The following is a 14,319-nucleotide window of genomic DNA, read 5'->3' as shown; positions in this document are numbered from 1 at the left end:
TATCATCGGACTGATCGCATACACTCGTACACTGGCTTGTACTCGCAACGCTTTCATCATTGACTTTACTGACTTTTCGTCCTCAACTTTCACAGCACACAAACTAATCAACGGTGCAGGGATAAAAAGCTAGTGGAACTGAAACTTCGTTTTCTACAATCGCTCGTACAGAGAGCAGAAAAAAAAAAAGTCTCAGGCACCGTCGCGGAGAGCACGAAGAGTGAAACTCACGTGACTTCCTGCAAACCCACTTTTAGTGACGTAGGTCGATGCCTCCCTTCTTACCGCCCCGACACCTTGCGGTACACTGTTACGTCACAGTGCACTGGCGGGAACTTTGAATTCGGCCTCCTATTTCTATTTTTATTAAATAAACTACGCAACTTTTTAGTGAAACAATATTTTTGTAATGTCCTGACATGCTATTTAAACGCCTAGCATGAAAAAAAAGTTTTTTGGGGGGCGTGTCAGGGGCCTTTTAAATGCCTGCAAATGAGATACACAATCTCATTAGTGTAACGAATCAACAAATGTCGTTAATTGGTCGCGTGAAGGCGGTTCGTGAGAACTGAAAAGTTCGATTAGAATATTGTATTGAATGCTTTTAATTGTTTTAGGAGACTTCATAAACGATGTCGACGAAAAATATTCTCAAAGTTTCCTGAGCAATTTCTAAGCACTTTTAATATATATATATATATGTGTGTGTGTGTGTATGTGTGTATTACCTAAATGTAAATAAAAAATAAAAAATGAGTTTTTTTCTTTCTTTTAGAAAATCGACTTCAAACTTGCCAGTCATTATAAACATTTGTATTTCAAGGAAAGGTTCTGCGTTATATGTTAAGCGCAAAATATTCAAATTATACTTAAAAGAAAGAGCTTAATTGGAGTTTAATGGTGATATAAAAATCATAAAATTATATTGATTACGTCACACCGCACAGGCTGCTGAATTTCGTCAAATATAGTTGCTGAGAGGCGGTTTGACAAATAAAAAAATAATTCAACATATTATGACCTTGACGCTTTAATTGGGATAACTCCCCGTTTGCATCTTCTTTAACTAGAGGAGTTTACAGGTAGTTACATAAAAGTTCAGAGGCGTTAATAACAGTTAGTGTATTTTCGTGTGTCGCTTGTATTACTTTGCGACAAGTGAACAAAATTCCAAAATGTAAGCTTCTATAGGTTTTATATATAACAAAATATTACAGTTGCTGTTTTTTTTTAATAAAGCACTGCAATATGTAGCTACAGAAAAAACAAATAGCCAAAAGAAAAGCATGTCTTTAAAAAAAATAACCCCAATTTGCTAGGTTTTAGAATAATCCTTGCTTTGCGAAAAAATACGGCCCATTCTCTTTTACACACAACGTCGAATTTTTTATCAATAAAAGGAGCATATCCTAAGCTTTCTAAAAATAATAAATATATTAAAACACCTTGTATAGGTCATGCGGAAGAGCTGGTAAACATTAACAAATATCGTTCAAAGTCTTCATACTGACAATTTTTTTAAATACATTTCATATAAACAATTGCGTTAAAATTATTTGTCAGAGTTAAAATATGTTCACAGTCATCTATTAAAAAGTAAGCGGCGCCAATTTTAAATTAGTGTATTTTTGCGAGTAAGTTGATTTAGTGCCAAAACAGTCAAACAAAATCAGATTTCATGCTCCTGTAGCACTGCAATAGCTAGCTAGAGAAAAAAAATTATCAGCCAAATAAAACGTGTTTCTTTTTTTTTTCCGAAAATCGACCTCCAATTTGCCAATATTTTAAAATACTCCTTGCTTTACGAAAATATATCGTCCGTTCTCTTTTACACAGAACGTTAAATTTGTTATCAATAAAAATAGTATGCTCTTCGCCTTCTGAAAATAGTTAGTATGTTACGATACCTCAAATATGTCACACGGAAGAGCTAGTCAAACTTTAACAAATATTGTTGACGGCACACACTTTGACAATATTTAAAGCAAAAGTGAAGACAAATAATCACAATAAGTTTATTGTCCATAAATAAACCCTATTCTGAGAGTGGCCCCAAAAAGTTACATTGCACTACCAAAAAAGGGTAAAAAGTAGAAAGGAGAGAAACATGTCGCCATAAACAGGCGAGAGAGAGGTCAGTTTGCGCCTCGGCTGCTTAAAATGTCTATATCTCGAGAATAAAAAATCAGGGAAAAATACGGTTGGCGACTTCCTTCATTTGAGAAATGCCCCCAAAACATTTTTTTTGTCAAACTTAAAAATTCGACCCCAAATTCGTGCCTAAGTGGAGGTGAAACCACCTATATGAAACCACCTTTACTTGTTGCTTGCGGTGGACGAGCTCTGTCAGCCCCAGCCTCGAGTGTGGCTCGCGCGCATGTTGCGCGCCGGGCGCCGAGCGCGTGTTCCTTCCCGCAGTAATGGGCCGCAAAGCCCACAATACATATATATATATATATATATATAGGTAAAGTAAGGTAAATATAAAAACAATGGACCGGGAAAAGTTAATAAGTGAAAGATGCGTACTGTCGGAGTTACTAATTCGAAGTTTATTACGACGTTTCGAGCGGGACCGCTCTTCATCAGGCAGCGAGGGTACAGCCCGCGAATGTTTATATACCCCTAAGAAGAGATTAGAGGGAGTAAAGTGCAGTAGGAAATAGAAACAGCGTTGACAAAACAGATAGTTTACACAGAAAGGAGAGGGCACCAAAACTTGACAATCATTAAAAAAAAAAATTGGTTTGCAAGAAAAGATTATTTACACCCGCGCGCAAAAAAAAAAAAAAAGTTGTTGGTGGAGAGATTATTTTTTCTCACACACAAAAATAATATATATATATATACATATATTGCGGTCTTTATCTTTAAAATTATAAACTGCGCGGGATTTTTCCTGCATGGAGAGATCGCTTACTTTTAGAGCGAAGCTAGTAGGCGCCTGTTTCCGGCTTGAGTAGCGTCGGCGGCGCCGTCGGCGTAACCACGCGGCGCATTATGGGGAATGGGGAGGTCACGTGGGGAGGTCACGTGAGCCCTCCACCAGAGGTCACGTGACCCCCCTCCGGAGGAGATTGGAGAATGAGGGGAGGAGGAGGAGGAGAAGGAGGATGAGGAGGGGTGTACCCTCCCCTTAGTACCCTTCCCACCTTCTTCTCAAGAGCTGCGCTCTAATTCCGCGTTACAAGGAGGTGCAAACGACTTTCACTTTTCTTTCTTAGAAAACAAGAGTCGTTATGAGGATAGTAAAAGATTGTGTATTGAGTAACAGACTGTAGTTGAGCTTGTTGGTGTATAATATTATTAAAGGCCAGCTGAACTTAGGAAAATAGGATAGAGAGAGAGAAGCAGAGACAGGCATACTACCAACCAACGTTACTAAACCACTCAGTTGGGAAACTGTCATAGAGATTGCTCTGAAAAAGTGGCACCTAACCGTCCTCCAGAACCGAGCTAATGGCGATCACAACGCCACCATTTCTCCCACAGCGGCCATTCGAGGAACTGCACGTGACTTCTATTTTGGCTTTAATCGGCCACTATGGCGCGGAAACAGATACGGTGGAAGAGGCATAAAGATCGGAAGAGGCTACAGGGGCACCACCCCCGCCTTCCCAGCGGACGCGCCGCGAATTATTACCGAAGCTAAGAAGCACCGAGGTCGGAACACGCCACCTGAAATCACCGCTGAGCATGGTTGTATAAAAGCAATATTAATTGTGCCGCAAAACCTTGCAAACTAATAATTTTAGAAGACATCACGAGCCCTCAATTTGTACTAAACTCCAATAAAGGTTACTACAAAAAGAGTTTTTTTCCCGTTGGTTTGTTCGCAAAAACATGCGTCTGAAAGTTCAAAGTGACCACAGTAAACACAAATGATAAAGGGTGGCGCTGTTGTCGCATTTATCTCGGTCTCGGTGGACGGCAGCGGCCCCTGTTTCAACGGTGAGTTTCCCAACTGAGGGTTCTAGTAACGTTGCTACCAACGGTGGTTTAATAGGGGGATCGTGGCCGAGTGGTCTAGCGCACACCAGCTCAGACCACGTGGAGCGAAAGCTCGCGCTGCAGAACCCAGGGATCCTGGGCTCGAGCCCCACCCCTGCCCATTTCGATCTGGATAAGCATCGTACCGGCGTGCGGTCGTGTATCACTACGGCGTGATGCACGTTAAAGGCCCCAGGCTAGCGGTTGTACCGCACTGGCTAAATTTCTCATCTACAGCTGGGAGACTCGGCGCCCCTGTGAGGCAGATCAAGTACTCGGATGTATAAACACACACACAACCCAATTGTTTTGTGCTTTAATACTTCCTCCTCTTCCTGAACCTTGACAGTGTGCCTTTGTTTCTTTTTTTTTTCTTGCTTTTTTTTTGTTTTGTTTTAAAGCCCACATAAAAACACAGCTTATATCCGAAACCTAACTAAACTTAAATTTGAATCGCCTGCACTTCACCGGGCCATAAAACACCGCAAATATTGTTTTTCTTTGGTATTGAGCTGTATTGAGGGCTTGCTGACGCACGTGGCTTTGTTTTCCTCGATGGCCACGGTCTTGAGCACCTCTCGTGCATACTGATTCTTGTGTTTTGCGATGGTGGTGACGCTGTTCAGCTCTGTGCTGCACGCACAGTTGCAGCAATGTGCCGGTAGATGACATGCATTTGTGCATTGTAACGGTGCTGCATGTTCTCTTGTCCCGTCGTTTAGTTATCTACCAGTCTGGCCAATATAACACCTGCCACACGATAAGGGAATGTGATAAACACCCCCTGTTCACATGGGGCGTATTGTGTCCTGTGAGCGATGTTGCAGGCTTTCATGTGGTTGGTTTACCTTACAGCACATTGAGTGGGCTTTGTTCGGCACAGAACACACAACCTTGGTATCCTGCCTCGCAGCTGTCTTTTTTAACTTGTTTGTTATTTCGTGAATGTAGGGTAATATTGCAATCTTTTTTTAATCTTTTGCTTGCTGAGTTCCACCTGTGCCCGATATCTTGCACTTCATTTTTGTGGAAATCTTTTCACACACGCTGACCAAGAGTCTCGTAAACGGGAAATTTGTCTTTTAAAACTAGACTCAGTATTATAATGACAGGATTTGTTAAAGGTCCATAGAAGGGCGGTGTTCGCAAAACTTCGTTTTATGGATTTGGAATGTCCTGAACTAAACGGAAGGAATTCTTTGCTTGAGCTGGGTTTATACGTCCAGCAAACGTGCGTTTCTATAAATTCCAGTTTGAGATCAAGGAACTTGATACGCCTATCCCCGGGTAGTTCGTGTGTAAAAACAATTTTGACCAGCATTCTTGGAAGCACTGCAGGACTGTCTGTTTGCATTCATTGGTCTTATCCCCCACCTCTTTGGTATGTAGTATCAGAAAATCATCAACATACCTGAAGATGGCCATGATTCTCCTGTTTTTTAAGTTATCCTTGATGATCCTTCCACGTGCTGCCAGGATCAAATCACACGGTTGAGGGGCTATGCGAAATCCAATGCACACTCCACTTTTTTGTAGAAAGTGTCGACCTTGGTGCACAACTACTGTCGCTGTTAGATATCCACTGAGCAGTTCTAGGAAGATATCTACGTTGATCCCCGCTGCATTTTGGAACGGTATACTGCCTTGCTCTTCTATGATGTTGCGAAGCATCGACATGAGGCTTGCATGGGGTATGGAATATTACATGTCCTGGATGTCTAATCAAGAAGATAGATAGTGTCACCTCTGGTTTTCGAAGATACGAAATGAGTTGTTCAGAATTTGGGATCACGTAAGGATCATTGCGATGCATTAGATAGAGTTGCTTTTCCAAGAAGGATGAAAATGCACTTGCCAGGTTCCTCTCTCCGATACAATGGCCCGAAAAGGTACATCCACTTTGTGCGTCTATGCCGAGAAAAATACGTCCGATTGCCCCTCCTTCGTTCCTTTAATCTTTGTGTATAGGCTGTTTTGGTTGTTTTCTTCCAGCAGCTTCATGATGGCTTGCTTTGCAATCCTGCCTTGTTTTTGCTCTACCGGGATAAAGTTTTTCGCCAGAGCTTGAGAGGCTTTTTCTCCATAAGTTCCTGAAGTGAGCACTACAAATCGACCTCCTTTATCTGAAACACAGATTCAGATCTTTGCTTCGTAGCCCCTCGATTCTGGAGCTCAAGCTTACTCCCGGGAGCTCTGGGTTCCGATCACTTATGAGGCAATCAATAGGCAGGTTTAGACTACCATAAAGACCCCTGTGTCAGCACTGCGTACAACGCACGCTAGCTGTCGGCGTAACGTTACGGAGGGCGTTGAACGCGCACTTTTAGTATAACGGAAGGCAAGCGCATACGTAACGATGCCTAAAAGACTAGCAGCGCTATCTAGATGTGCTCTTGCGAACTGCTTCAAACAATCCAAGGCGGGTATTCGGTCAAGCCAATTTAACACCGCGAATCTCCTCGCTGTGTTATGAAGTACGTAAATCTCTTTCCAGTTGCCTGTCGTAAACAAGTTATTTCTATTTTTCTTTAGGGGGGGGGGGGGGGGGGTTGTGCGACCAGCAGTTTGATCTATGGTTCGCTCCAGTGTGTTGTGGGATCCCTAGTATGTTATGTTGGCCTCGTCATTTGTTTGGAAGTATACAAGCAATAGGTCGCACCGCTCGCGTCTGACCGCACGGTAAACACCTTTATGGCTTCGACGGCGTCGCCAACGTTCTTGGGTATTTTTGTGGGCGCTCGAAAGGGTTCATCGCGTCGATTTTCTTTAGGAGGTTGTGGGTCGCCTGTCAATACAGCCAGATCAGGCCGAGTTCCACTCGCTCCGAGGAAGTCACACGGGGAAGCGGTACTATTGAGAAAAGGTTTAAGTCCGATGAAGAGGAGGGCCAAGTCTGTCCAGTGGTCCGGGTCTTCACTTGGAGGCTCTGCAAGGCACTGGCTCTTTCGTCTCTCTCCAACTCTGAACTCCGCGTTCCTCGCCCGCCACGAGCCTAGCCCTTTTTCCCTTCTTCTTTTTCTTTCTTCCACAAGGTTGAGGTCATCTTCAATGGTGAAGCGAACCCATACAACGCGCGTAGCACTACCACTGGTTTGCCTCACCGCCGTCATTTTCCAAACTAAAGTAGTCTCGCGCTTTCCCGTGCGCGACGAGAGCAACAGGAATGGCACGCAGGGGACCTCTACGTACGCTCGCAAAAATCGATTGCGAGCGTACGTACGCATAGCTCGCTGCAGTACGTGCGTATGGGTCATGTGCGGTGTGGAGGACGCAGCGTTAACGCTAACGTAGGGGGCTTGCGTCTGCTCTTATACGCAATACTGGAACTCTCTAATATATAAGTTCGTGATTCTTACGCATGGATGAAGTCTCGGTTCCTCTCTCTATTCTATTTTCCTAAGTTCAGCTGGCCTTTTATTGTATGGGATTGTTTATTAATGACTCATTTTGATGTATACCTAGATTGGAGTGATCACACCTAAGGCGTTGCAAAACGCCTGCGAGTTGTTTGGATTCGTGTATCTTATGCGACGACGATTGTGGTTGCACTGTCATTGCGTTGTAGGTTGTATCAGGTACTGGGAGGGCTCATCGCCCCCGTATAGTACGGATCACGTTTCAATAACAAAAAAACAATTAAAGTTGTATCATAACTTCAAATAATATTACATACGGGACCACATAGTGTGAGGTATTAAAAAAAAAAATCACTAAAAGTTTTTTTTTTTCCTGCCATAAGTGTTCATTCCCAAGCAGCACATTATGACCGGCTCAAGCTTGAGCCATACTGGGCAGCCGGGGAAGTTTCACTGGGCCTAGATTGTTTGGCCCCATGGTGCAAGGCAGTCCCATCCTAGTATGCCAGTCTGGCGACCACCGGCAGTTCCCTGTATAGCCATGGACTTTCTCACCGCTGGAATTATGGCCTCGGCCCGGCGGGAACCTCAGTGGTACCCCAAGCTGGCTCTTTATTGTATCTACAGCATGGACCAGGTTAGTGGCCGAGTGGTCAGTCAAGCTTGGCTAGACTATAGAAATTCAACCGGGACCAGCAGGCAGTTACCGGCCCTATTGAAAAAAAAAATTTAAACTGGGCGAGTTCAAACGGGATTATTCCACTGGTTAGGTTGGTTGACCTGGACAAACTGCAACTGTGCATACTGATTTTACTAGGAAACTGTGCATACCGGTCTTACTGCGAGAATGTGTATACTGGTAATAATCTACAATTGTATATACTGGTCAACTCCATGGAGTTAAACCAGTTTAACTGGTCATATTGACAACACAGGTCGCAAACTAATAACATTCACTTTATTTCCAAAAATAAATACGTACTGCAAGACCGCTAAAATAAACATGAAAACATAATTACAATGCAAAAAAAATTTTCATGATTCATGTGTCCCAGCCGGTTGGCGAGATTCTCCACATCTTCTGGAGTGTCGGGGTTCCGATGGTGGCTAACATAGTAAGTACCCCAAGGCATCTGAAATAAGAATAAACATCAATATTTAGAACCATGGCAGATTTATTTGCACCTGTCTGTTCTAAAACAATATGCAACTAACGCCACGAATAAAGAATATGCACTATCATAAACAGTATGAGAGGGAATAGGGAAGCGTGTTCTAAGCGTACATGTGATGCCGGTCTCGTGGCAATTAAGTAAAACCGCATGTAAGCGATTTGACGAGCGACGAGACAAGCGACGACAATCCTCTTCGCTGTCGTTCAGTCACTCGCGCGACGCGGCGATCCGCATGAGAGTGACGGGAGCAAGTGACCAACGCGATGAACGACAATTTATAGAAATCCAAAAACCGAGCGACGAGCGACCGTGCGAAATCTCCGCCGCTCGTCGCTGACTCTCGTCATGCGGTTCAGCCTTTACGCAAACAACGCCTCGCAATGAAAAGATCCTGCTGTTGTTACCCCCTTCCTTCCTCACCAGTCTGTCGTCCGCTACGCAACTCGCAACCACAGTGGTAGCGGATCTCTGAAGCTGCATGTACACTGGCAGTTGTATTACTAGCATAGCTGTTCCAAATCGGGTTGCAGAAAGGTTCAGTTTCACATGCACCTCATTATGGAAATGAATCCAAATGGTCGAGCCTGCTTACCTGGCTCGCTGGCGCGGAGACAGAGACAGCCATTGCCCGCGCTGCAATGAGGACGGAGAGAAATTCCGAACACACCGTTCTGGGATGCAGTCATTTCGCCCGCGAGCGAGTGGAACTCAGGCGGAGGACGTCATCGGCAGAGGCGGCACTCAAAACTCCGGCAAACTATCTTATGGAAACACAGCAACTTGTAACCTCCCCAAGCAGAACACCAGCGCGCGAACAAAAACCCTAATTTGCGCCAGGTCCGTTCTTCTTTTCTTTTTTTTTTTTTGGTTCCTGGAACTGCCGCTGACGCCGACTCAAAACTGGCGCTTCGAGTGGGCGCGAGGGCCGCGCTGATTTGACCGCGCGCTCCCTGTCCTGGCACGTGAGCCGTTCTCCCCTTTCAAGGCATCCGTGCTGTGCACGGGGACACTGCATCATCTGCGGTCCCGGGGCACTGGCGCATTCCAGGCGCCTGATTCATCTGTGAGTGCGGGATTTTTCCCGCGCTTTTCCAACATCACGTGGGATGCTCCCTGCCTCGGGCACTTGCGCTGGAAGCGGCTTCTCCGTGCAAGCCAGGATGGATAAAGGCCGCGGTAAAAAGCGGGAAAGTTACGAAATTCGAGTTCGACCAATTTCGACAGTTTGATTTCCAGTTTGTCAGTTGGAATTCCACTACAACGAGCTCATTTCGGGTTCGGCCTGTTCATATCCAAACTGTTTTCAAATAGTTTTTTTTTTTTCAATGGGGAAAACGTGTTTTTTTATGTCTCTAGCCAAAACAGACTTCTTGCACTGAAACGTCACTTTCTAGTGCAAGGGCTCGGGCCACAAAGCACCAAAAATATGCTTAAAAAAACGACCATACGAATTTAAAAAAGTAAAAAAAAGATAAACAAACTATAGAGTAGCCGTGGTTTTCAGCGGAAGTCTGGGTCCAATAAAATACGAGCTTGAGCCAAGGAACATTGCATAGCGGCAATTCCCTGCCATTCCTTGTCTCACCCTATCTTCGATCTGGCAACATGCCCGAACACTGGCTGTTGCTTGTATTGAGTGGACCAGGGAATTCCTACGAACCACCATGGAACCTCAGAGCTTGGCAGAGGCATTGCTACTTGGCCATCACTGATCGAGGAAACTCAATAGACAGCCAGGGTACATAAAATACTGACACCGGCCTGTCACGCCTGCCCTCAATGACCAAGGAAATTGATTGGTCAAAAAGGAAAGACGTTCCCTGGAAGTTCCGTCGCTTTCTGGAGCAAGGAAAGATTGTGAAACGCCAGGCTGGCATAAAGACGTAAATGGCTGGGCAGGCGTGGCCGAGCTATCACAACTAAGTTCCAATCCTGGCACCAGCTAAACCAAGCAAGTGTGCTACGTGGGCTGGATCGTGGAAAGCCTTCTAAGCATGCGCTTCTAATCTCTTATGCGGTACAGCAGACGCTCGCGTGCGTGAAAAGCTCTGTGACTCATCATTTTTCGCCTGTGTGATAAGCGTTGGAAAGATGGATATTCAAGCACCCTTCGCAAAAGAAAAAGATCCCTGCACAATGAACAAGATTTTTTATACAAATTTCTTTTTTGTAAACAGTGCAAAATGCTAAGGCGTTGTAAAGATAGTCTGCGCAGGGAGTTGAGAGATATTTCTGTTTTCTTAGAGGCGTCAGATGACTAATGAGTGGTGACTCGTCCTATTTTATTTATTTATTTATTTTTCGCTTTGGGGATAGAGGTTCAGCGTGATGCGTATTCTTTCTGTAAGGTGCGGACTATTTTTTTATATATTATTTACTGCACCGCCCCGCCGCCATCTCGACTACATTGGTCCACATTGGGATATATAAGCTCCCCTTTCCACACATACACATGGTTTTGGAATGAAAAAAAGAATTGGCAACCAAGAATAGTTTTTGTTCCAATCTAACTCGTGATTTATTTTTATATGGATTTGTGATTTAAATAGTTTTCACACCACAGAACCGAGATCGCAATTTTTACGTACGTTCCAAGTCTCTTTATCCCTGTCCACAGTTTGTCTCCTGTGTATAAGAAAACTGAGATATGTTGCCATTGTTCGTTTTGCGTTCCATCTATCACGAACCGCCTTCGGTGTCGTAGCGTTATTTTTGAACCACGAGGTGTCAGCGAGGAGCGACGCTGAAATAAGAAAAATATTATTTCAGCGACGCTGAAATAAGAAGATATCAGTTTGTGTCGTTGAAAGGTTACTTCCAAATTTACCTCGAAATACATTTCTCAGAGGTTTGATTTCTATTTTGTCGGTTGTCATAGATGAATTTTTTCTTTCTCTCTCAAACACTTCTGACGACGCTGCACCGGAAACTTAGTGCTGATCATATGCACAGGAATCGACGCATATATCCAGGTCTGAAGTTGGAACGGTCAAGTGAAAACAAACCCAGGGGAAATGCTTCAAAAAGCTTAATGTGACGTTTTTACAGATTCTGGTAGTTTAGGTGCTGTTTGGTGTCTTCTCATTTTAAATACCTTTTTCTCTGGTATAACCTCTCATATTGTTTATATTTATGTGAATTGTATTCGCGTCACTGATATATGTGCCAACTCGTCCTTGCGCCACGGGTTATAATTTGTTGTTAAAAGGCCATTAAGAATAACTCAATTATGATAAGGATGTCATGCTACAAAAATATGAACGCAAAAGTAAATGAACGACTTTCTTATTTTTTATTTGTTTTCTTTAGGCAGCTCACCAGGAGCAGTATCAAATCGAGCACACCATTATCTTGTAAAAAAAGCCCCGAAAAGGATTTTTAAAATTGATTAAACGATTAGCAAAAAGCACCTGGTGGATGTCGCTAACGCCTCGCTTGTAATGCCCGTCTAGGAACCTTGACAGCTAGTGACGGTGAGTGTCTCGCCTCCGGCCACGACGAGAGAAGAGGGGAAGGAGGAACTCCCCTCTTCCCGATAATCCTTTTTGTGCGTCGCAGAAGTCGCTATTGTCCTCCTACAACATTATAGAATATTTGCCCCTTCACTCAAAATTCGCACAAAAGCAGCCGCTTCGGTGGCTGGAACGACTAGGCCATCCTCTCGGCGTCAGCCACGCCGTAGTTTTGCTCGTCCCGATACGACCTGCGTCACGAGTGCGTTGGGTGTCACGTGGTCTCCGCTGGGCATTTTCCGAGCCCTTGCCAGAGTGGGCCGTTTATAACGAAAAATACAGCCACCAGGCTCAAAATACAAACGTGCGATTGTCATTTATGAATATTGTGGGTCATATTAAACCTATTTTTGAACACGACGGGAATATTTCAAATTTCGTTGAAGTATCCCCTTAAAAGGACATTAAGAATAACTCAATTATGATAAGGATGTCATGCTACAAAAATATGAAAGCAAAATAAATGGACGACTTTCTTATTTTTTATTTGTTTTCTTTTGGACAGCTCCCCAAATATGACCCTTAAATTACATATTTTCGCAAGAGTATGTTCTTTATTACACTTAAACTTTTTTAATTAAACAGAAATGTAGTTTTTTAAGTTGTTTATATTCATAAAAACTTTGATCCGCAAGCACTGGTTTTGATAAACATTTTGAATGCGCTCATGCCTATTTTTGTTATGATGATGGGAGTTCTAATTTTGCTTAGTTGTTAGTTAAATTACAATAAAATATTTGATAACGTTTTGAACTCTAGAAATATAGAAAGAAGTTTACATGGGTCTTTGTTAATTTTCAATGTACTTAGGTTGTACCAGAATATAAAATTTTACTGTTTTTTACGCGTCTAGTTTTTGAACGTATTATAAAATTAATTGCACAAAAAAACGGCTTGTAATAGGTAGATATTGTCGCGCGCGCAGCTGGCCCAGTAGGCAGCGCGCGCGTGGCATAATGGTTATCGCGCTTGCCTTCCACGCAGGAGGCCGGGGTTCGATTCCTGGCCGGGGGTACACATTTTTGTTGACACTGTAATGTGATGTTCTGGTGAATTCGAGAACCGTCTTGCTGATTCGAGGTTGGAGTGTTCTACCCGCCGAACCTTCTACGCGAACGATCCAGAAACCCACGAGGGTACATAAGGGATTCCGCAGGGCGAGCGGAGTAAGTTTTCGCCCCAGCGTTCGACTCTGCTGCAACACCGACTTCCACGCCCGCGACGCCCTGTTATCTTTTGTAACCTTTTATTTTTGCCACAAGTTCGCCACATTCAACGTTTAATTCTTCCTGTTTATTTCTTGTTTTTTTGGTCACCACCCGTGACATTTTGGTGGAGGTGCGGCGTAGACCATTCTATGCCCGTTAATTGTACCCCTCCAAGGACATCCCGGCCAAGCGACGGGCTCAGCCCCGGAAGGCTACCCTTCGCCGAAGACGCCCAAGTCCGAAGAAGCCGTCGTGTCAGAGGTCAGTCCCCTGAAGTGGGCCTGCTGCCGGACAAGCCGAGGACCAAGAAGACGACGATGGCCGACCAGTCTCGGACACCGGCCGCTCCTGCCGTCATCTACCTGCCCGTCACACCCCGGACTCCGAGGCCCTTCCACGGGGACGCCCACGAGGACATCGAGGACTGGCTGAAACACTATGAACGTGTGGCCCGTCATAACGGGTGGACAACTGAACAGTACTTGCAGAACATTTACTTCTCGCTGGAAGGTACTGCAAGGTACTGGCTGGAGAACCACGAGGCTTCTTTAACTTCGTGGGAGGTGTGCAATCAAGAGCTAATGAAGACGTTTACCAGCCAACACCTTCGCGAGAGGGCCGAAGACATCCTTCGAACAAGGACCCAAGGTCCGAATGAAAGCATCACCAGCTTCGTCGAGGATGTTCTTCACCTGAGCGCCCGCGCCAATCCTCAGGCTACAAAGGAGAATAAGCTGCGACACCTAATGAGGGGTGTGAAAAGCGAGATATTCGGAGGTCTCATTCGCAATCCCCCGACAACTGTCGACGGGTTCGTCACGGAGGCGACGAATATGGAGCGTGCCCTACTAGCACGCGCCAGACACTACGAGCGACACCCTGGCGTGACTACTCTGGCGACATCCGTATACGACCTTGGTACCGACCTCCGAGGCATCCGTGACATCATCCGTGAAGTCGTCCGGGAAGAAATCCACAAGATGCTCCCCGCTACGGATCACCCGTCCTCCCTGTCGCTCGCCGAGGTCGTGCGAGAGGAAGTTCACCGGGCGTTCCAAGCTGAGGTTCCGATCAACAC

This window comes from Ixodes scapularis, unplaced genomic scaffold, assembly GCF_016920785.2.
Source record: "Ixodes scapularis isolate PalLabHiFi unplaced genomic scaffold, ASM1692078v2 PGA_scaffold7__128_contigs__length_106722199, whole genome shotgun sequence".
NCBI lineage: Eukaryota > Metazoa > Arthropoda > Arachnida > Ixodida > Ixodidae > Ixodes > Ixodes scapularis.
The sequence above is the reverse complement of the archived record's forward strand: the minus strand, read 5'-3'. Positions refer to the sequence as shown.